The sequence below is a fragment of the Nerophis lumbriciformis genome, linkage group LG22, assembly GCF_033978685.3.
Source record: "Nerophis lumbriciformis linkage group LG22, RoL_Nlum_v2.1, whole genome shotgun sequence".
Lineage (NCBI taxonomy): Eukaryota > Metazoa > Chordata > Actinopteri > Syngnathiformes > Syngnathidae > Nerophis > Nerophis lumbriciformis.
In genome coordinates, this window is record NC_084569.2 from 30,911,228 (window position 1) to 30,934,229 (window position 23,002).

Consider the following 23,002-nt stretch of genomic DNA (forward strand, 5'->3'; position numbering starts at 1 on the left):
TTACATTAGTTTTGGATGATACCACAAATTTGGGTATCAATCCGATACCAGGGCAGCACGGTGGAAGAGGGGTTAGTGCATCTGCCTCACAATACAAAGGTCCTGAGTAGTCTTGGGTTCAATCCCGGGCTCGGGATCTTTCTGTGTGGAGTTTGTATGTCCTCCCCGTGACTGCGTGGTTTCCCTCCGGGTACTCCGGCTTCCTCCCACTTCCAAAGACATGCACCTGGGGATAGGTTGATTGGCAACACTAAATTGGCCCTAGTGTGTGAATGTGAGTGTGAATGTTGTCTGTCTATCTGTGTTGGCCCTGCGATGAGGTGGCGACTTGTCCAGGGTGTACGCTGCCTTCCGCCCGATTGTAGCTGAGATAGGCTCCAGCGCCCCCCGCGACCCCAAAGGGAATAAGCGGTAGAAAATGGATGGATGGATGGAATCCGATACCAAGTAGTTACAGGATCATACATTGGTCATATTCAAAGTCCTCATGTGACATATTTCCTGAGTTTATAAACATAATATACATTTGAAAAACACGAAAAAAGATTTTGTGATGCTAAAAAATATTGATGTAATCATAGTAGTATCGACTCAATACGCTCTTGTACTTGGTATCATTACAGTGGATGTAGCGGCCCACTTGGATTAATGACACAAGATGCAGAGAGCTTCAACTGGTGCAACTTTAATTCTCTCCTCCTTTTCTCCTCACAATTTTGACACCGTGAAAACTATAAGGATGGATAGAAAATACAAACGCCATTGTACCATATTTCCACAAACAATGCATAAATCATGTTTACATTTTTAAACCTATAAAAAAATATTTTTTAGTAAATATAAATAATGACATTTTCACGTTTGTTTTAAATTAAATGAACCACTTTGGGCAAGACACTTTACCCACCTGCTCCCAGTGCCACCCACACTGGTTTAAATGTAACTTAGATATTGGGTTTCACTATGTAAAGCGCTTTGAGTCACTAGAGAAAAGCGCTATATAAATATAATTCACTTCACTTGTTTTACAATAAATAAAACCATTAGTCTCCTCCTACCTCCTTTCGCTTCCAAGGGCGCTAAGTTTGCTCAGCTCGTTAGCCTAGCTTCCACACACAGCTCGTAGTGACTCTCCTTAAAAGTGACATACAAACAACACAAACACGAGGCACAATAAAATAACCTCTCACAAATATTCACACAGAATATGACAAATATATCTTTGTCAGCGTGTTTTACCAGTCCTGGAGTAACGTGAGTATGTTGTTGAAGTCAGACGGAACTGCAGCAGGAAGTCACGCATCAGCAATAAAGGAAGTAAGAGAATAAGAGTGGGCTCTTCAAAATAAAGACACAAAAAAACGTAACATGACAGAACTGCATTTTTCTCATGAACAAAATTTGCTGCTAGAGATGCCGATAAATGCATTAAAATGTAATATCGGAAATGATCGGTATCGGTTTTTTTTATTATCGGTATCGTTTTTTGTTTTGTTTTTTTGTTTTTTTATTAAATCAACATAAAAAACACAAGATACACTTACAATTAGTGCACTAACCCAAAAAACCTCCCTCCCCCATTTACACTCATTCACATAAAAAGGGTTGTTTCTTTCTGTTGTATTAATATTCTGGTTCCTACATTATATATCAATATATATCAATACAGTCTGCAAGGGATACAGTCCGTAACTGTTTTTATATTGTTTTACTTTCTTTTTTATTCAAGAAAATGTTTTTAATTTATTTACCTTATTTTTTTTTTATTTTTTTTTTTAAGTTCCTTATCTTCCAAATTAGGCATAATGTGTTAATTCCACGACTTTATATATCGGTTGATATCGGTATCGGTTGATATTGGTATCGGTAATTAAAGAGTTGGACAATATCGGAATATCGGATATCGGCAAAAAGCCATTATCGGACATAAATGATAAATGGGTTATACTTGTATAGCGCTTTTCTACCTTCAAGGTACTCAAAGCGCTTTGACACTATTTGCACATTCACCCATTCACACACACATTCACACACTGATGGCGGGAGCTGCCATGCAAGGCGCTAACTAGCAGCCATCAGGAGCAAGGGGTGAAGTGTCTTGCCCAAGGACACAACGGACGTGACTAGGATGGTAGAAGGTGGGGATCCCTATTTGCTGCCATTTACAGTGGATGTTAGACGTGGATCCACCTATGGCGTTTGTTTACATTCAGGCCGGTACTTTTTAGAGGCGGTAAGGTACCGAATATGATTCATTAGTATCGCGGTACTATACTAACACCGGTATAGTGTATAACCCTAATATATACATTAGGGGTGTGGGAAAAAAATCGATTCGAATTCGAATCGCGATTCTCACGTTGTGCGATTCAGAATCGATTCTCATTTTAAAAAAATCTATTTTTATTTTTTATTTTTTTTATTTTATTTATTCATTTATTTTAAATTAATCAATCCAACAAAACAATACACAGCAATACCATAACAATGCAATCCAATTCCAAAACCAAACCCGACCCAGCAACACTCAGAACTGCAATAAACAGAGCAATTGAGAGGAGACACAAACACGACACAGAACAAACCAAAAGTAGTGAAACAAAAATGAATATTATCAACCACAGTATCAATATTAGTTACAATTTCAACATAGCAGTGATTAAAAATCCCTCATTGACATTATCATTAGACATTTATAAAACAAACAAAAAAAAGAACAATAGTGTCGCAGTGGCTTACACTTGCATCGCATCTCATAAGCTTGACAACACACTGTGTCCAATATTTTCACAAAGATCAAATAAGTCATATTTTTGGTTCATTTAAAGGCCTACAGAAACCCACTACTACCGACCACGCAGTCTGATAGTTTATATATCAATGATGAAATCTTAACATTGCAACACATGCCAATACGGCCGGGTTAGCTTACTAAAGTGCAATTTTAAATTTCGCGCAGATATATCCTGCTGAAAACGTCTCGGTATGATGACGTCAGCGCGTGACGTCCCGGATTGTAGAGGACATTTTGGGACAGCATGGTGGCCAGCTATTAAGTCGTCTGTTTTCATCGCAAAATTCTACAGTATTCTGGACATCTGTGTTAGCGAATCTTTTGTAATTTGTTCAATGAACAATGGAGACAGCAAAGAAGAAAGCTGTAGGTGGGAAGCGGTGTATTGCGGCCGACTGCAGCAACACAAACACAGCCGGTGTTTCATTGTTTACATTCCCGGAAGATGACAGTCAAGCTTTACCATTGGCCTGTGGAGAACTGGGATAACAGAGACTCTTACCAGGAGGACTTTGAGTTGGATGCGCAGACGCGGAACCGTGAGTACGCACGCAGCTGCGGCTTCCAAACATTTGATCGCTTGCCCGTACGTGCGTGCCGCTATGTGCATGTCACGTACGTAACTTTGGGGACTTTGGGGAAATATATGTGCTGTATGAACTTTGGGGAGGTGAACGGTACTTTGGGCTGTGGGATTGAGTGTGTTGTGCAGGTGTTTGAGTTGTATTGGCGGGTTATATGGACGGGGGGGGGGGGGGGGGGGGGAGGTGTTTGTTATGCGGGATTAATTTGTGGCATATTAAATATAAGCCTGGTTGTGTTGTGGCTAATAGAGTATATATATGTCTTGTGTTTATTTACTGTTTTAGTCATTCCCAGCTGAATATCAGGTCCCACCCGCCTCTCACAGCATCTTCCCTATCTGAATCCCTCTAGTCCTTCACTCTCACTTTCCTCATCCATGAATCTTTCATCCTCACTCAAATTAATGGGGAAATCGTCGCTTTCTCGGTCCGAATCGCTCTCGCTGCTGGTGGCCATGATTGTAAACAATGTGCAGATGTGAGGAGCTCCACAACCTGTGACGTCACGCTACTCGTCTGCTACTTCCGGTACAGGCAAGGCTTTTTTATCAGCGACCAAAAGTTGCGAACTTTATCTTCGATGTTCTGTACTAAATCCTTTCAGCAAAAATATGGCAATATCGCGAAATGATCAAGTATGACACATAGAATGGACCTGCTATCCCCGTTTAAATAAGAAAATCGCATTTTAGTAGGCCTTTAATAGTTAAAACAAATTTACATTATTGCAATCAGTTGATAAAACATTGTCTTTTACAGTTATAAAAGCTTTTTACAAAAATCTACTACTCTGCTTGCATGCCAGCAGACTGGGGTAAATCCTGCTGAAATCCTATGTATTGAATGAGTAGAGAATTGTTTTGAATTGGGAAAAAATATTTTTTTGAATCGAGAATCGTGTTGAATTGAAAAAAAAAAAATCGATTTTGAATCGAATCGTGACCCCAAGAATCGATATTGAATCGAATCGTGGGACACCCAAAGATTCACCGCCCTAATATACACATATTAGATGTATCGTATAAGCCAGTGGTACCATCGTAGTCGGCAGTTGGTCGTAGTCTGTTGATTCGTGTGAAAGTCGCGGGCAAACCATTTCACCGCCGGGACAGCTTCAGGTGTCGGCGGACCTTGTCTCACAAGATGTAGTTTCTCTTAAATATCCTTCTTGAAAATGGCCTTGCAAATACTAATCTGCCACCTAATCAACATTTTGCTCTCCTCCTTTGTGAGTTTTCTGTGGCTTTCTATGGCTCGTATGGCTCCGGTGCCACTTCCTGTTTTCGCAACTTGTGATTGGATACTCACTTGGGACTCCCAAGTGAGTATCCAATCACAGCGTAAGGCCAGCTAGAAGGCCTTACTGACAACAACTCGTGATCTGATTGGCTATGGCAATTGTTAGAATAATTTCATCTAAGTTATCACAAAAACTTTGTTTCAATGAGTTCCCAGCGAGAAGCAAAAACATGTCTTTGAACCTACCAAGAAGAAGGCTTGTAAAACTCCACTGTGTAGGGGGGGAAGCAACATGAAGGTGTTCTGTTTTCTTTCATTTAATCAACAGAAAGATATTGTTTTAACCCAAGGACTACAAAGCGGAGCGAAGGCAGAATCTGCCCAAGTTCCAGACATCGCTTTTTTTAACTCTTTTACGAACCTCTTTTTTGAAGTCTTTTACGAACCTTTTTTTTAACTCTTTTACGACATTCTCTGTGAAGTGTTTACGACCTTTTCTTTTGAACTGTTCTGTAACCAAAGGCAACGCTGTTTACGACCCAAGTCCCTTTGGAAGCAGCTGTTGCCATGTGGTCAGGGAAAGTCCAAATAAAGGAGGAGGCGTACAATCTTTCGCTAGAGTGTGCTGGAGACTGGACAAGAGTACAGACCAGACGTTTCTCCTCAAATTGAGCCAAATGTAATTCTGTCTCTGTTTGATTCTTTGCTTCTTGTCCTGTTTAATAGATGTCATCAGCGTTTGAACCTGACAGCAATTATCTATCAACTGTATGTGCCCATTCACTTACAGTGCACAGACGCCCGCATTGTTGATTCTGAAGGCCCCTGGCAGATTTGGTACAGCATGGCAACATAAGCTAGCTGAATTCTGATTGGATAAAAACTCTATAAACTAAAAACAACAGCACTGGAAGGAACATAATATGACATGAAGAGAATATGAATACTTTTAGATATTTAGGGAAAGTAAATTAAAAATATACTTTTATCTTTAATTATGATCATGATTTCTGGTTATGTTAGACCAGTCAATCGCAATAACTAATATTGATGGCCAAACTAAGAATGATTATTATTAGAGATGTCCGATAATGGCTTTTTTACCAATATCCGATATTCCAATATTGTCCAACTCTTAATTACCGATACCGATATATACAGTCGTGGAATTAACACATTATTATGCCTAATTTTGTTGTGATGCCCCGCTGGATGCATTAAACAATGTAACAAGGTTTTCCAAAATAAATCAACTCAAGTTATGGAAAAAAATGCCAACATGGCACTGCCATATTTATTATTGAAGTCACAAAGTGCATTATTTTTTTTAACATGCCTCAAAACAGTAACAGTGCAATACTTTTTCATAACATGGTCACTACTGCCTAGTTTCTCTTGTTATATTATTATTTTACTGTTATATTTTTATTCTCATTGTTGCTTTTTATTTTTATTCTTATTGTAATATTTTTCTATTCTGTTTCCATTTACACCCCCATTATTCGATCTCAATTCTGTACAATCCTGCTGGAATTTTAATTTTCCTGAGGGAACTCTCCTGAAGGAATCAATAAAGTACTATCTATCTATCTATCCAAACAGTAGCTTGGAATTTGGGACACGCTCTCCCTGAGAGAGACTATGAGGAGGTTGAGGTGGGCGGGGTTGGGGTTGGTGGGGGCAAGGGATTCTGGGTCTTTGTTCTGTTGTGTTTATGTTGTGTTACGGTGCGGATGTTCTCCCGAAATGTGTTTGTCATTCTTGTTTGGTGTGGGTTCACAGTGTGGCGCATATTTGTAGCAGTGTTAAAGTTGTTTATACGGCCACCCTCAGTGTGACCTGTATGACTGTTGATCAAGTATGGCTTGCATTAATTTATGATGAGAACAGCCGGTAGATGTTATGTGACTCGGACGGCACGCACGCAAAGGAAATTCCTTTAAGGTTTATTGGCACTCTGTACCTCTCCCTACGTCCGTGTAGTTTCTATGTAACCGTTTTTATATTGTTTTACTTTCTTTTTTATTCAAGGAAATGTTTTTAATTTATTTATCTTACTTTATTTTATTATTATTTTTTAAAAGTACCTTATCTTCACCATACCTGGTTGTCCAAGAAACCGATACCGATAATTATGAAACCGATACCGACCATTTCCGATATTACATTTTAAAGCATTTATCGGCCGATATTATCGGACATCCCTAATTATTATTATTATTATTATTATTATTATTGTATCTATTTTTAGAATATATTTTATCATGTAAAAGCACAGTTTTTAGTCATTTAATATATATATATATACATGTATATATATATACGGTATATATACTGTATATATATTTTTTTTATGTTTAATTATATTTATTCAGTATATTTAATTATTCACCTTTCCTAATCCCACTTTGTAAATTGCCTTTGGGTGAGATAAGCCGAGTACTAAATTGTGTTTTATGACTCTGTCGCTTCAAGACAGCCGAGATGAGGGCAAAAAGGCTCATACTTTTCAAGGACGGGAGAAGAAAAAAAAAATATATATATATATATCGGCCAATAACTCAAATTTGCGTTGGCGCAGAAAGCTCCGAAGGCCGTCTGAAGCTGGCACAGACCTGTTAAAAACATTTGAGCTCCCTGACAGTTCCATCTGGGCACAGCCGAGTGGCACTGGAGGAAATGAGCAGTCGCTGTGGAGGATTAACCCTTTCATGAGACCGTGTGGATCAAGCTGCTAATCTCCAGGAGTCAGCGTACGTTTCATGCCACATTGTTAGGAAGACATTTTGGGTCAAGAGAGTTGGAGCAGTGGGGAGGTAGAATACTTTTGAACTCGTATCGTCGCCCATTGAAATCAAATTATTTCATAACAATCTACAAGGTTAATACAGTTCACTTCTCTGTCTTCCCCTCCACTTATCTGCTTTCTTTTGTATTTCCAGTTATCATCCCATATATGTATTGTTGCATTTGAAACAATTGTGTTGTTGATAATCAGTGTTGGGTTAGTTACTGAAAACCAGTAACTAGTTACAGTTACTAGTTACTTTATTTCAAAAGTAACTCAGTTACTAACTCAGTTACTTACACCAAAAAGTAATGCGTTACTGTGAAAAGTAACTATTTAGTTACTTCTTCTACTTTTTGTTTTTAAAGCTCCCATTAATGCCCTTTTAGCCTTCATTTCAGTACTGTTATTGCACTGGAGAATAATACAATCTGTTGATCAACTTGACATACATTTGCATCACTGAACTCTGCTAAGCAATGTGCTCTACATACAACACACAAAGACAAAGATATGTTTCAAAGGGCCAATTTATTTCAGGCCAGAACAAATTGACAAAACTATTTTAAATAGCTGCAACATAACATACATAAGTAACAAACAGCATAATAACACAAACACTAACACTAACACTAACCACGTTAAACCCAGATTCCAAACTAACAAAGGTCTTAACTCATTCTCTTTCTATGCCACTTCAATATGGAATCCACTCCCAACAGGTGTAAAATAAAGGGCATCTCTATCCTCCTTCAAAACCGCACTAAAAGAACACCTCCAGGCAACTTCAACCCTAAACTAACACCCTCCCTTCCACATAATACCTCTTCGGATTGTAAATAATCAAATGTAGACATTTGTTCTTATGCTTTCTGATCTCTCTCTCTGTGTCCACTACTTGCTGTACATATCCTACCAAGTCAGTCCTACACTGTTTCTATGTCCATTTCTCTGATGATGCAATTGTTGATGCTGATTGTTGATGACAGAAGTGTTGATACCAACAAAAACCAAATCCCCCCCGCCCCCATCCTCCATATCCCACACCCCGGATTGTAAATAATTCAATGTATATACCCTGATGATTATCTTGTGTGATGACTGTATTATGATGTTAGTATATATCTGATAGTATATATCTGTATCATGAATCAGTGGACCCCGACTTAAGCAAGTTGAAAAACTTATTGGGGTGTTACCATTTAGTGGTCAATTGTACGGAATATGTACTGTACTGTGCAATCTACTAATAAAAGTTTAAATCAATCAATCAATCAACAACATAGCTGTAAAGCTGGCTTCACCTAAGGAAGGCACACGTGACATACACAAAGCCTAACCAGGCAGATTTGAATTGTTGTTTTGGGCAGTAGACGGGATCTTTGATCCAAGACACAACTTACATTTAACCAGAGGTGGGTAGAGTAGCCAGAAATTGTACTCAAGTAAGAGTACTGTTACTTTAGAGATTTATTACTCAAGTAAAAGTAAGGAGTAGTCACCCAAATATTTACTTGAGTAAAAGTAAAAAGTATGTTGTAAAAAAACTACTCAAGTACTGAGTAACTGATGAGTAACATACACACACATATCATATATATATATATATACACACACACACACACACACACATATGTACATATATATATATATATATATATATATATATATATATATATATATATATATATATATATATATATACACACACACATATATATATATATATATATATATATATATATATATATATATATATATATATATATATATATATATATATATATATATATATATATATATATATATATATATATATATATATATATATATATATATACATACATTGATATATACAGTATATAATTTATATATATTTTTTTGCCGTTTTTGTTTACATGTTAATAGTGTTTTAATGAATATACATGCATGTTTAACACATATAGATTCCTTTCTTTCATGAAGACAAGAATATAAGTTGGTGTATTACCTGATTCTGATGACTTGCGTTGATTGTAATCAGACAGTAGTGATGACAAACGTCCACGTTTTCAAATGGAGGAGAAAAAAAGTTCCTCCTTTCTGTCTAATACCACATGAAAGTGGTTGGTTTTTGGCATCTTATATGTCCAGCTTCCATATTCGTTTTTATACACTTTACAAGAAATACATTGGCGGCAAACTCCGTAGCTTGCTAGCTTGTTTGCGCAGGCTTTCGGAGACTCTTATTTTGAAAGCGCAGGCACGATGGAGCGGCAGTTTTATTGTGAAGACAGGAACTGTGCAGTCAGTCTTGTACAGTTGAAATTAAAAATGGTCTTTTTTCCTTCACACTTTTGATTGATTGATTGGAACTTGTATTAGTAGATTGCACAGTACAGTACATATTCCGTACAATTGACCACTAAATGGTAACACCCCAATAAGTTTTTCAACTTGTTTAAGTCAGGTCATGTGACCCCTGGCTCTGTTTGATTGGTCCAACGTCACCAGTGACTGCATCTGATTGGTGGAACGGAGTGAACGTCACCAGTGACTGTATTTGTTGAAACGCAGGCACTATGAAGGTCTGTCTGACAGACCAAAACAAACAAAGCGTGCATTAACAGATCGATAAAAATTAGTAGCGAGTAGCGAGCTGAATGTAGATAAAAGTAGCGGAGTAAAAGTAGCGTTTCTTCTCTATAAATATACTCAAGTAAAAGTAAAAGTATGTTGCATTAAAACTACTCTTAGAAGTACAATTTATCCCAAAAGTTACTCAAGTAGATGTAACGGAGTAAATGTAGCGCGTTACTACCCACCTCTGCATTTAACTAAAATGTTCTCTTCTTTGTGCTCGACAAAAGAAAAGAAGTGAGAATATCTCATACTTGCCAACCCTCCCGAATTTCACTGCCTCTCCCTGGGACAACCATTCTCCAAAATTTCTCCAGATTTCCAGCCGGACTCAAGGCACGCCCCCTCCCGGTCCATGCAGACCTGAGTGAGGACAGCCTGTCGTCACGTCCGCTTGGCCAACCAAAAAGTAACCACAGAACACTATACCGTATAGTCGTAGTGTTCTGTGGTTACTTTTTTGTTGGCCAACGGTTTACGTTCTATTGCGCACCCCCCTCCCCTCCCCTCCCCTCCCCACACCACCAGACACACACACACACAGAGAGCGCAGAGGAAGAATCAGAAGCATGTTATTGCTTCGCTGCCATAAAACCCGATCAGATCCTCAGTTTCTAGCCGATACTACATAAAAAATAACGTAAAATAACGCAGTAACGCATCAAGTAGTAGCGGTAACTGAGTTACTGAATATAAAAAATAACGCGTTAGATTACTAGTTACCGCCGAAACTAACGGCGTTACAGTAACGCGTTACTTTGTAACGCGTTAGTCCCAACACTGTTGATAATAGAGGTAATTATTGTTATTATTCATTATCAATAGTGCTATTTCTATCGGTATTTGTATTTATTAGAGATTTCCGATAATATCGGTCTCTCGATATTATCGGCCGAGAAATGCTTTTAAATGTAATATCGGAAGTTATCGGTATCGGTTTCAAAAAGTAAAATTTATGAATTTTTAAAAGGCCACTGTGTACACGGACGTAGGGAGAAGTACAGAGCGCCAAAAAACCTTAAAGGCACTGCCTTTGCGTGCCGGCCCAGTCACATAATTACAGCTTTTCACACACACAAGCGAATGCCATGCATACTTGGTCAACGGCCATACAAATCAAATCAAATCAAATCAACTTTATTTATAAAGCACATTTAAAATTTATCACAGGGGTAGCCAAAGTGCTGTACAATGGGCAGGTTAAAAGATAAAACGAGTACCAAGCAAACACAACACAACACAAACAGAACACGATAAAAAATAAATAAATAAAATAGAATAAATAAAAACATAAAAACAGGTTCACAGCAGGTGTATTATGGGGCGCCATTGCAGGATGGATATCACTCAGTGTTAAAAGCCATGGAAAAAAAGTATGTTTTTAAGAGAGATTTAAAAACAGGAAGAGAGGAGGCTTGTCTAATACTCAGAGGTAGGTCGTTCCAGAGCTTGGGAGCAGCAACGGCGAAAGCTCTGTCACCTCTAAGCTTCAGCCTTGTGTCACACTGAGGTGGCCGTATAAACAAATTTAACACTGTTACAAATATGCGCCACACTGTGAACCCACACCAAACAAGAATGACAAACACATTTCAGGAGAACGTCCACACCGTAACACAACACAAACACAACACAACAAATACCCAGAATCCCTTGCAGCACTAACTCTTCCGGGACGCTACAATATACACCCCCGCCACCCCCTACACCCCCCAACTCAACCCCGCCCCCCGCCCCCAACCCCGCCCACCTCAATCTCCTCATGCTCTCTCAGGGAGAGCATGTCCCAAATTCCAAGCTGCTGTTTTGAGGCATGTTAAAAAAAAAAAATGTACTTTGTGACTTCAATAATAAATATGGCCGTGCCATGTTGGCATTTTTTTCCCCCATAACTTGAGTTGATTTATTTTGGAAAACCTTGTTACATTGTTTATTGCATCACAACAAAATTAGGCATAATCATGTGTTAAGTCCACGACTGTATATATCGGTATCGGTTGATATCGGTATCGGTAATTAAGAGTTGGACAATATCGGAATATCGGATATCGGCAAAAAAGCCATTATCGGACATCTCTAGTATTTATCCATTTGTAGTGTAATAATGCTCATTGACATTTCTGTGCTATTAATATTTATTTCACTAACTGCTTCTTTGCTATCACTTTTACTAACGTATTTGTACATATCCTATTCGCTGATGCTGTTCTGTTGTTGTTGTTATTATTATGGTTGTGTTTGTTGTTGTTGTCTCTTCGTCTTATCTCCCTCTAGTCCCCGCGATTTCCCCCTCTGTCTTCCTTTTTTCCTCTTTCTATCCCCTCCTGCTCCGGCCCGGCTGCACCAAATAATAATATAAATCCATTTAATAAAGTCAAATACATTTTTGACATTTCAAGCATACAATTAACACGTGTTAACATAGCTACATAAATCCCCTAAATAGTGTGTTTTTACTGTTTGTTTGTTTTATTTAGAAATAAAATGTCATGACTAGTATGAGTTTGCTGGCTATTTCCATGTTTAGTGTTTAAATTCTGTCCTGCGCTCTTATTTTCTAGTTTCCACTTCTTGTTTTCTTGTGCCTTGTGGGCCAGCGCACATGTTTTCATTTGTAATCACGTCTATTTAAGTTGAGCCCTGGCTGATTGTTTTTGTTGTTTTTTTGAGGAGGGGGGGGGGATACATTGTTCACCTTGTGGACGCTTTTCCTGTGAGATGTCTCATAAGTCTTTGCTGTCCTCCAGTCAAATACAAATAAGGCAACAAAAGAAGTATCGCACACTTCTCTTTTGTAAAGTAAATCTGTATCTCAGGGGGAAAGGGACGATGGGGTCTAACATGGAGGGCGAGTGGGGGATTGAGGGCATTAGTGAGTCTACGGGGTTAAAAAGGCGAAGGGATTGAGGGGAGCCGACCCACAAAGAGCAGATGAACATACACTATATTGCCAAAAGTATTTGGCCACCCATCCAAATGATGAGAATCAGGTGGCCTAATCACTTGGCCCGGCCACAGGTGTATAAAATCAAGTACTTAGACATGGAGACTGTTTCTACAAACTTTTGTGAAAGAATGGGCCGCTCTCTGTGATTTCCAGCGTGGAACTGTCATAGGATGCCACCCGTGCAACAAATCCAGTCGGGAAATTTCTTCGCTCCTAAATATTCCAAAGTCAACCGTCGGCTTTATTAAACATCCATTTTCTACCGCTTGTCCCTTTCGGGGTCGCTGGAGCCTATCTCAGCTGCATTCGGGCGGAAGGCGGGGTACACCCTGGACAAGTCCCCATCTCATCACAGGGCCAACACAGATAGACAGACAACATTCTCTTATTATTATAATCAAATGACAGCAGTCATTTCCATGAGGTTATTTTCTAATATAAGTGTTTAGGCCCACTTACAATGACAATAACAACAAATATTGTTTTTCATGAACTTTGTACTTGTATTGTTTGTCTGGGTGGAGGTCCTGCTTTGGAAATAATTTGTACCCCTTTCAGACATTGCATTTAGTTCCCATTAAAACATTCACATGTTGCACAATGAGATGTAAGCAGGGGATCATGTGTACATTCCTGCAACTTTATTTTTATTAGTATTTATGCAGCATCGCGTGGACATCGGGGGGGGGGGGGGGGGGGGGGGTACCTCTGGATTGGCAGACCGGGGTGGTGGTTCCTCTCTTTAAGAAGGGGAACCGGAGGGTGTGTTCTAACTATCGTAGGATCACACTCCTCAGCCTTCCCGGTAAGGTCTATTCAGGTGTACTGGAGAGGAGGCTACGCCGGATAGTCAAACCTCGGATTCAGGAGGAACAGTGTGGTTTTCGTCCTGGTCGTGGAACTGTGGACCAGCTCTATACTCTCGGCAGGGTCCTTGAGTGTGTATGGGAGTTTGCCCAACCAGTCTACATGTGTTTTGTGGACTTGGAGAAGGCATTCGACCGTGTCCCTCGGGAAGTCCTGTGGGGAGGGCTCAGAGAGTATGGGGTATCGGACTGTCTGATTGTGGTTGTCCGCTCCCTGTATGATCAGTGTCAGAGCTTGGTCCGCATTGCCGGCAGTAAGTCGGACACGTTTCCAGTGAGGGTTGGACTCCGCCAAGGCTGCCCTTTGTCACCGATTCTGTTCATAACTTTTATGGACAGAATTTCTTGGTGCAGTCAAGGCGTTGAGGGGATCTGGTTTGGTGGCTGCAGGATTAGGTCTCTGCTTTTTGCAGATGATGTGGTCCTGATGGCTTCATCTGGCCAGGATCTTCAGCTCTCGCTGGTTCGGTTCGCAGCCGAGTGTGAAGTGACTGGGATGAGAATCAGCACCTCCAAGTCCGAGTCCATGGTTCTCGCCCGGAAAAGGGTGGAGTGCCATCTCCGGGTTGGGGAGGAGACCCTGCCCCAAGTGGAGGAGTTCAAGTACCTCAGATTCTTGTTCACGAGTGAGGGAAGAGTGGATGGTGAGATCGACAGGCGGATCGGTGCGGCGTCATCAGTAATGCGGACGCTGTATCGATCCGTTGTGGTGAAGAAGGAGCTGAGCCGGAAGGCAAAGCTCTCAATTTACCGGTCGATCTACGTTCCCATCCTCACCTATGGTCATGAGCTTTGGGTTATGACCGAAAGGACAAGATCACGGGTACAAGCGGCCGAAATGAATTTCCTCCGCCGGGTGACGGGGCTCTCCCTTAGAGATAGGTTGAGAAGCTCTGTCATCCGGGGGGAGCTCAAAGTAAAGCCGCTGCTCCTCCACATCGAGAGGAGCCAGAGGAGGTGGTTCAGGCATCTGGTCAGGATGCCACCCGAACGCCTCCCTAGGGAGGTGTTTAGGGCACGTCCGACCGGTAGGAGGCCACGGGGAAGACCCAGGACACGTTGGGAGGACTATGTCTCCCGGCTGGCCTGGGAACGCCTTGGGATCCCCCGGTAAGAGCTGGACGAAGTGGCTGGGGAGAGGGAAGTCTGGGCTTCCCTGCTTAGGCTGCTGCCCCCGCGACCCGACCTCGGATAAGCGGAAGAAAATGGATGGATGGATGGATAGTATTTATTTAATATACTAACAGTATTTCATGATTAATATTTATAAATTAAGATTCCTAATAAATGACACTAGAATGAGCACACATTTGATTGGTAAATCATAGTGTAACGACCTGGAATGACACTTTATGTGTGGTGTTGGAGTTGTCCGACTTTTTGTGTGGCTGTAAACGCATCACTGGCTAAGTGCCATATGTGCATGTGTTGGCGCAAGTGAGAAAGAGCGAGCGGCTGCTGTTGATATAACAAAGTTGCTTTCGGTCTGGTTTGTACTGCAGAAAATTACCAGTTTTGCTGAATATAATTTTTTTACTAATGTTTTGGTGATGTGTTTATGGCCGACAATAAAGAGTTTTGCTCAGTAAAGTGGTCGATGGAATTCATGTCCTCAAAGCGTCTCGACAGACGTTACAATATTTGAACAATGATGACGAAAACTGTTTTCTCTGTCGTGTCCGTGTCGTGTTGAAAATAGTTATGCGCTTATTTTTTTATTTGATTTTGTGCGTGGCATAGATTTGCCGTGCGCAGAGGACGCTTGAGCAGTGCGCAATTGCACAGGCGCGCACCGTAAAGGGAACGTTGGCGAGCATGAAGCAAACAAAGAAGCCAGACCGACTGACTGGCAAAGGCAGGCTTAAATAATGTCTCTTGATGAGCAAATGAGCGTCCCGAATACAAGAGGCAGGTGCAATAATAAGTAGCTACGGTAACAAACTCAGGAGGTGCACAAACAGGAACTAAAGGAGTCCAAAACAAACAGAAAACACAAAACATGATACGGACCACGGATCATGACACTTTCTTTGGCCCCATGGTGACTTATTTTGCAGTTGTACGCCTTTGAAAACAGTCAGGGATTTTTTGGATTTCGTGGAATGATAGCAATTTGTTAGGTGCAATTTTGGACCCTAGGTTAACAAAGGTGGTAGACGAAAACCAGGGCAAACACATTTATGTGATTTATGAAGGAGAGCAGGCTCAAAGAGTTTTTACCGTCCCCGCCAAAAATGCATTAGCGATTGCTTCCGTTGTGCGTGCCAATCTGAGTGTGCGCCAATGGGATCGCTAATCTTAATCCACTGCGAAACGCTCGCGCTTGAGGCCATTAGCGCCCGTTTTGAGCGCGCAAGACTGGTATGTGTGTTTGTCGATGCAAGGGCTGTAATCTGAGAGTAAAACGGGGGGGTTAGAGGACCATTAAGCGGCGCATTAGACCCAACTCTAGGCAGACAGTGTGGAGACAGGTGGTGTGTGTGTGTGTGTGTGTGTGTGTGTGTGTGTGTGTGTGTGTGTGTGTGTGTGTGTGTGTGTGTGTGTGTGTGTTCTTGTATTTCTACCCTTCTTGAGACATCAACAAGGAAAAGTACCTTCCATATGAGGACCGGTGAACAAATTAGGACATAAATCATGGTCCAAATGAGGAAAACCATTGCATCTAATAGAGGATGTCTCATTTGCACCCCTGATGGTGAAATCTATCAAAATTAGGATGGTCCCAAAAAGGAGGGATTTTTCAAATTGACTGTGTGTCGGTTTTAAAAGGGCTCCCCCTCTGGTCAACATATGAAATAACAAGTGTGTGTAAAAATGTTAAGTGCTCCCCCTCTGGTCAACATATGAAATAACACGTTTGTGTAAGAAATTGAAAAGCGCCCAATTTGTCCAAAACTAATTAAAACAATTAAATAAACATGTATATAGAGACATACTGTAATAACTTTTTCTCACATTGTGTCGACTTTGTTCTTATAAAATTGGGAACAATTTCTCATCTTCTTTGTGTTTCTGTAATATTGCAATATTTTCTCGTAAAATTATGACTTTTTTTATGTGAAAGTATTACTTTTTAATGAACAATGGTGACATTTGTCATATAAAATTATGACTTTTATCACAATATTGCCAAGTAAAATTCCGATTATTATTATAATATTGCCAAAATGTTGAGGTTTTGTTATAAAATTGTGACTTTTGTTGAGTAAGATTACGACTCTTTTCATAAAATTGCCAAAATGTTAAGCTTTTCTTGTAAAATTGCGACTGTTATTGAGTAAAATTTTATCATAATATTGCACAAATGTTCAGTTTTTCTTGTAAAATATTGACTTCCACTGACTAAAATTACAACTTTTATTATTATACTACCAAAATTCCACGTTTTTCTTGTGAAATTGTGCCCTTTTTCTTGTCAAATTCTAACTAATTTTTCACAACAAGCTTTTTTATGTTTGCATAGTATGTAGATATTATTAATGTTGTAAATACAAATCTTTATATATCTAGAAAGGGTGGTCCTACAGAGATAGGCATTTTTCGGAGGTCTCGAGAAGGTAACAATACAAGAATGTGTGTGTGTGTGTGCGTGTGTCTGTGTGTGTGTGTGTGTGTTCTCTTGTATTTCTACCCTTCTTGAGACATCAACAAGGAAAAGTACCTTCCATATGAGGACCGGTGAACAAATTAGGACATAAATCATGGTCCCAATACAAAAAACCTTTGCATCTAATAGAGAAAGTCTCATTTGCACCCCTGGGGTTGAAATCTATCAAAATTAGGGTGGTCCCAAAAAGGAGGGATTTTTCAAATTGACTGTGTGTCGGTTTTAAAAGTGCTCCCCCTCTGGTCAACATATGAAATAACAAGTGTGTGTAAAAATGTTAAGTGCTCCCCCTCTGGTCAACATATGAAATAACAAGTTTGTGTAAGAAAAATTGAAAAGCGCCCAATTTGTCCAAAACTAATTAAAACAATTATATAAATATGTATATAGAGACATACTGTAATAACCTTTTCTCACATTGTGTCGACTTTGTTCTTATAAAATTGGGAACAATTTCTCATCTTCTTTGTGTTTCTGTAATATTGCAATATTTTCTCGTAAAATTATGACTTTTTTTATGTGAAAGTATTACTTTTTAATGAACAATGGTGACATTTGTCATATAAAATTATGACTTTTATCACAATATTGCCAAGTAAAATTCTGATTATTATTATAATATTGCCAAAATGTTGAGGTTTTGTTATAAAATTGTGACTTTTGTTGAGTAAGATTACGACTCTTTTCATAAAATTGCCAAAATGTTAAGCTTTTCTTGTAAAATTGCGACTGTTATTGAGTAAAATTTTATCATAATATTGCACAAATGTTCAGTTTTTCTTGTAAAATATTGACTTCCACTGACTAAAATTACAACTTTTATTATTATACTACCAAAATTCCACGTTTTTCTTGTGAAATTGTGCCCTTTTTCTTGTCAAATTCTAACTAATTTTTCACAACAAGCTTTTTTATGTTTGCATAGTATGTAGATATTATTAATGTTGTAAATACAAATCTTTATATATCTAGAAAGGGTGGTCCTACAGAGATAGGCATTTTTCGGAGGTCTCGAGAAGGTAACAATACAAGAATGTGTGTGTGTGTGCGTGTGTCTGTGTGTGTGTGTGTGTGTTCTCTTGTATTTCTACCCTTCTTGAGACATCAACAAGGAAAAGTACCTTCCATATGAGGACCGGTGAACAAATTAGGACATAAATCATGGTCCCAATACAAAAAACCTTTGCATCTAATAGAGAAAGTCTCATTTGCACCCCTGGGGTTGAAATCTATCAAAATTAGGGTGGTCCCAAAAAGGAGGGATTTTTCAAATTGACTGTGTGTCGGTTTTAAAAGTGCTCCCCCTCTGGTCAACATATGAAATAACAAGTGTGTGTAAAAATGTTAAGTGCTCCCCCTCTGGTCAACATATGAAATAACAAGTTTGTGTAAGAAAAATTGAAAAGCGCCCAATTTGTCCAAAACTAATTAAAACAATTAAATAAATATGTATATAGAGACATACTGTAATAACCTTTTCTCACATTGTGTCGACTTTGTTCTTATAAAATTGGGAACCATTTCTCATCTTCTTTCTGTTTCTGTAATATTGCAATATTATTTTTTTATGTGAAAGTATTACTTTTTAATGCAAAATGGTAACATTTGTCATATAAAATTCTGGCTTTTATCACAATATTGCCAATTTTTTTGTTGTTCATGTAAAATAGTGGCATTTTTTGAGTAAAATCAAGACTTTTGTCATAATTTTGCCAAGTAAAATTCTGATTATTATTATAATATTGCCAAAATGTTTAGGTTTTGTTATAAAATTGTGACTTTTGTTGAGTAAAATTACAACTCTTTTCATAAATCTGCCAAAATGTTAAGCTTTTCTTGTAAAATTGCGACTGTTATTGAGTAAAATGTTATCATAATATTGCACAAATGTTCAGTTTTTCTTGTAAAATATTGACTTCCACTGACTAAAATTACAACTTTTATTATTATACTGCCGAAATTCTAAGTTTTTCTTGTGAAATTGTGCCCTTTTTCTTGTCAAATTCTAATTAATTTTTCACAACAAGCTTTTTTATGTAGATATTATTAACGTTGTAAATACAAATCTTTATATATCTAGAAAGGGTCATCCGACAAAGATAGGCATTTTTCGGAGGTCTCAAGAAGGTATCAATACAAGAATGTGTGTGTGTGTGTGTGTGTGTGTGTGTGTGTGTGTGTGTGTGTGTGTGTGTTCTTGTATTTCTACCCTTCTTGAGACATCACCAAGGAAAAGTACCTTCCATATGAGGACCGGTGAACAAGTTAGGACATAAATCATGGTCCCAATACGGAAAACCATTGCATCTAATAGAGAATGTCTCATTTGCACACCTGGTTGAAATCTATTAAAATTAGGGTGGTCCCAAAAAAGAAGGGATTTTTCAAATTGACTGTGTGTCGGTTTTAAAAGTGCTCCCCCTCTGGTCAACATATGAAATAACAAGTGTTTGTAAAAATGTTAAGTGCTCCCCCTCTGGCCAACATATGTAATAACAAATTTGTGTAAGAAAATTAATAAAAAATAAATAAATATGTATATAGAGACATACTGTAATAACTTGAAGTAAATGAAGATTAAAAAAAAAATTACCCCCAAAAAATTCTAAAAAATAATAATTAACTAAAAGCTTACCTTTTTTTATATTCGCATAATATGTATATATTATTAATGTTGTAAATACAAATCTTTATCTACCTACAAAGGGTGGTCCTAAAGAGGTAGGCATTTTTTGGAGGTCTCAAGAAAGTATAAAATGCAAGAATGTGTGTGTGTGTGTGTGTGGGCGTGGGTGTGTGTGCGTGTGTGTGCCTGTGGGTGTGTGTGTGTGTGTGTGTGTGTGTGTGTGTGTGTGTGTGTGTGTGTGTAGAAGGTGGGGGGATCTCAGGGGGAAAGGGACGATGGGGTCTAACATGGAGGGCGAGTGGGGGATTGAGGGCATTAGTGAGTCTACAGGGTTAAAAAGGCAAAGGGATTGAGGGGAGCCGACCCACAAAGAGCAGATGAACATACACTATATTGCCAAAAGTATTTGGCCACTCATCCAAATGATGAGAATCAGGTGGCCTAATCACTTGGCCCGGCCACAGGTGTATAAAATCAAGAACTTAGGCATGGAGACTGTTTCTATAAATGTGTGAAATAATGGGCCGCTCTCAGTGATTTCCAGCGTGGAACTGTCATAGGATGCCACCTGTGCAACAAATCCAGTCGTGAAATTTCCTCGCTCCTAAATATTCCAAAATCAACTGTGGGCTTACTTATAAGAAAAGTGAAGAGTTTGGGAACAACAGCAAGTCAGCCACCGAGTGGTAGGCCACGTAAACTGACAGAGAGGGGTCAGCGGATGCTGAAGCGCATAGTGCAAAGACTTTCTGCACAGTCAGTTGCTACAGAGCTCCAAACTTCATGTGAGCTTCCAATTAGCCCACGTACAGTACGCAGAGAGCTTCATGGAATGGGTTTCCATGGCCGAACAGCTGCATCTAAGCCATGCATATTCAAGTCCAATGCAAAGCGTGGGATGCAGTGGTGTAAAGCACGTCGCCACTGGACTCTAGAGCAGTGGAGACGCCTTCTCTGGAGTGATGAATCACGCTTTTGGGTGTCTGAGTCTGGAGGTTGCCAGGAGGTTGCCAGCAGAACTGTACATTTCGGACTGCATTGTGATGAGTGTGAAATTTGGTGGAGGAGGAACTATGGTGTGGGGTTGGTTTTCAGGAGTTGGGCTTGGCCCCTTAGTTCCAGTGAAAGGAACTTTGAATGCTCCAGGATACCAAAACATTTTTGGACAATTCCATGATCCCAACCTTGTGGGAACAGTTTGGAGCGGGCCTCTTCCTCTTCCAACATGACTGTTGTGGAAAGATGCATATATGTTTAAGAGTTCTTTCTTTTCACATAGCCATGTTTAGAGTAGATAGTACTTTTCCTTTTTATATTTTATTAGTTTCTCTTGTGTTCAGAGGTCTGTTTTGTTTCTTACGTTGGAATGTGAAGACCTCCCCCACTGGTTTCTTTCAGTGGTGCGAAGGGGAGATGGGGGGTTTCTTTGTGTGAAAAGAAGTTGGTTTTTCCCTTGGAATGCCAGATCAACTAGAGCAGCCGATATGAATGTATTGGTTAAGCTGATCTCCTAAAGCTTTGGTATAAACTTGAAAATATTCCAATTCTGTCTTGATGGTCCTTCTTACTCAGCATATATGCCATCGAAAGAACTTGGGATTGACCAGTAACTTAGATTCCCTGGGAGGAAGAGCTGGTCTGACGCAACACTGTGCACCAGTGCACAAAGCAAGGTCCATAAAGACATGGACGACAGAGTCTGGTGTAGATTAACTTGACTGGCCTGCACAGAGTCCTGACCTGAACCCGATAGAACACCTTTGGGATGAATTAGAACGGAGACTGAGAGCCAGGCCTTCTCCACCAACATCAGTGTGTGACCTCACCAATGCTCTTTTGGAAGAATGGTGGAAAATTCCTATAAACACACTCCGCAACCTTGTGGACAGCCTTCCCAGAAGAGTTGAAGCTGTAATAGCTGCAAAAGGTGGACCGACATCATATTGAACCCTATGGGTTAGGAATGGGATGGCACTTCTAGTTCATATGAGAGTCAAGGCAGGTGGCCAAATACTTTTGGCAATATAGTGTACTTTGAGCAATAATCAGCTGTGTCGAAAATATTTGACCCAGTGAACAAATATATATATATAAAAAAAAAAGATGAACTGTCACTTTATTGCCTCTTGCTATTACTATGGCCGATACTGACAATTTTCATATGGATAAAGTTGCAACTTGGACTGAAAGTGAACATTACTTGACACTATTAATGGTGGACGTTGCATTATGTTGCAGTAGTAACGGATGTTGCGTAAGTCTGTGTATTTTTGCACATTGTGAGTTTTTTTTTTTATTAATCAGTCCAACAAAATAATACACAATACAATAATAATACATTTACAATTCCAGCAACATTCAGAATAGCCATCAACAGAGAAATTGTGAGGCGGCACAAAACAATCCAAAAGTAGTCAAACAAAAATTAATAATATCAATTACAGTATCAATATTGATAATAATTCCAACATAGAAGTGATTAAAAATCCCTCATTTACATTATCATCAAAGTCATTTATAAAAAAAAATAAAAACATAAAAAAATTAATTGGTTTTCACTGGGTGCTTTCATTGGGTTGCCCAGGAATTTACCACATTTCCACTGAGCTCAGGCTTTTTAATTTTTTTGTAAATTTTGCTCTTTGGATTGTCTACTGTTCAAAAACACACCGTATTTTTCAGACCATAGGGCGCACCGGATTATAAGGCGCACTGCCGATGAGCGGATCTATTCAGGTCTACAGTATTTTCATACAAAAAGCGCACCGGATTAGAAGGTGCATTAAATGTTTGTTTTTGTAACACTTCCTTGAGTGCACTTCCTAGCTGCACTCTTTTTTTCCTCCATCCATCCATCCATCCATCCATCTTCTTCCGCTTATCCGAGGTCGGGTCGCGGGGGCAGCAGCCTAAGCAGGGAAGCCCAGACTTC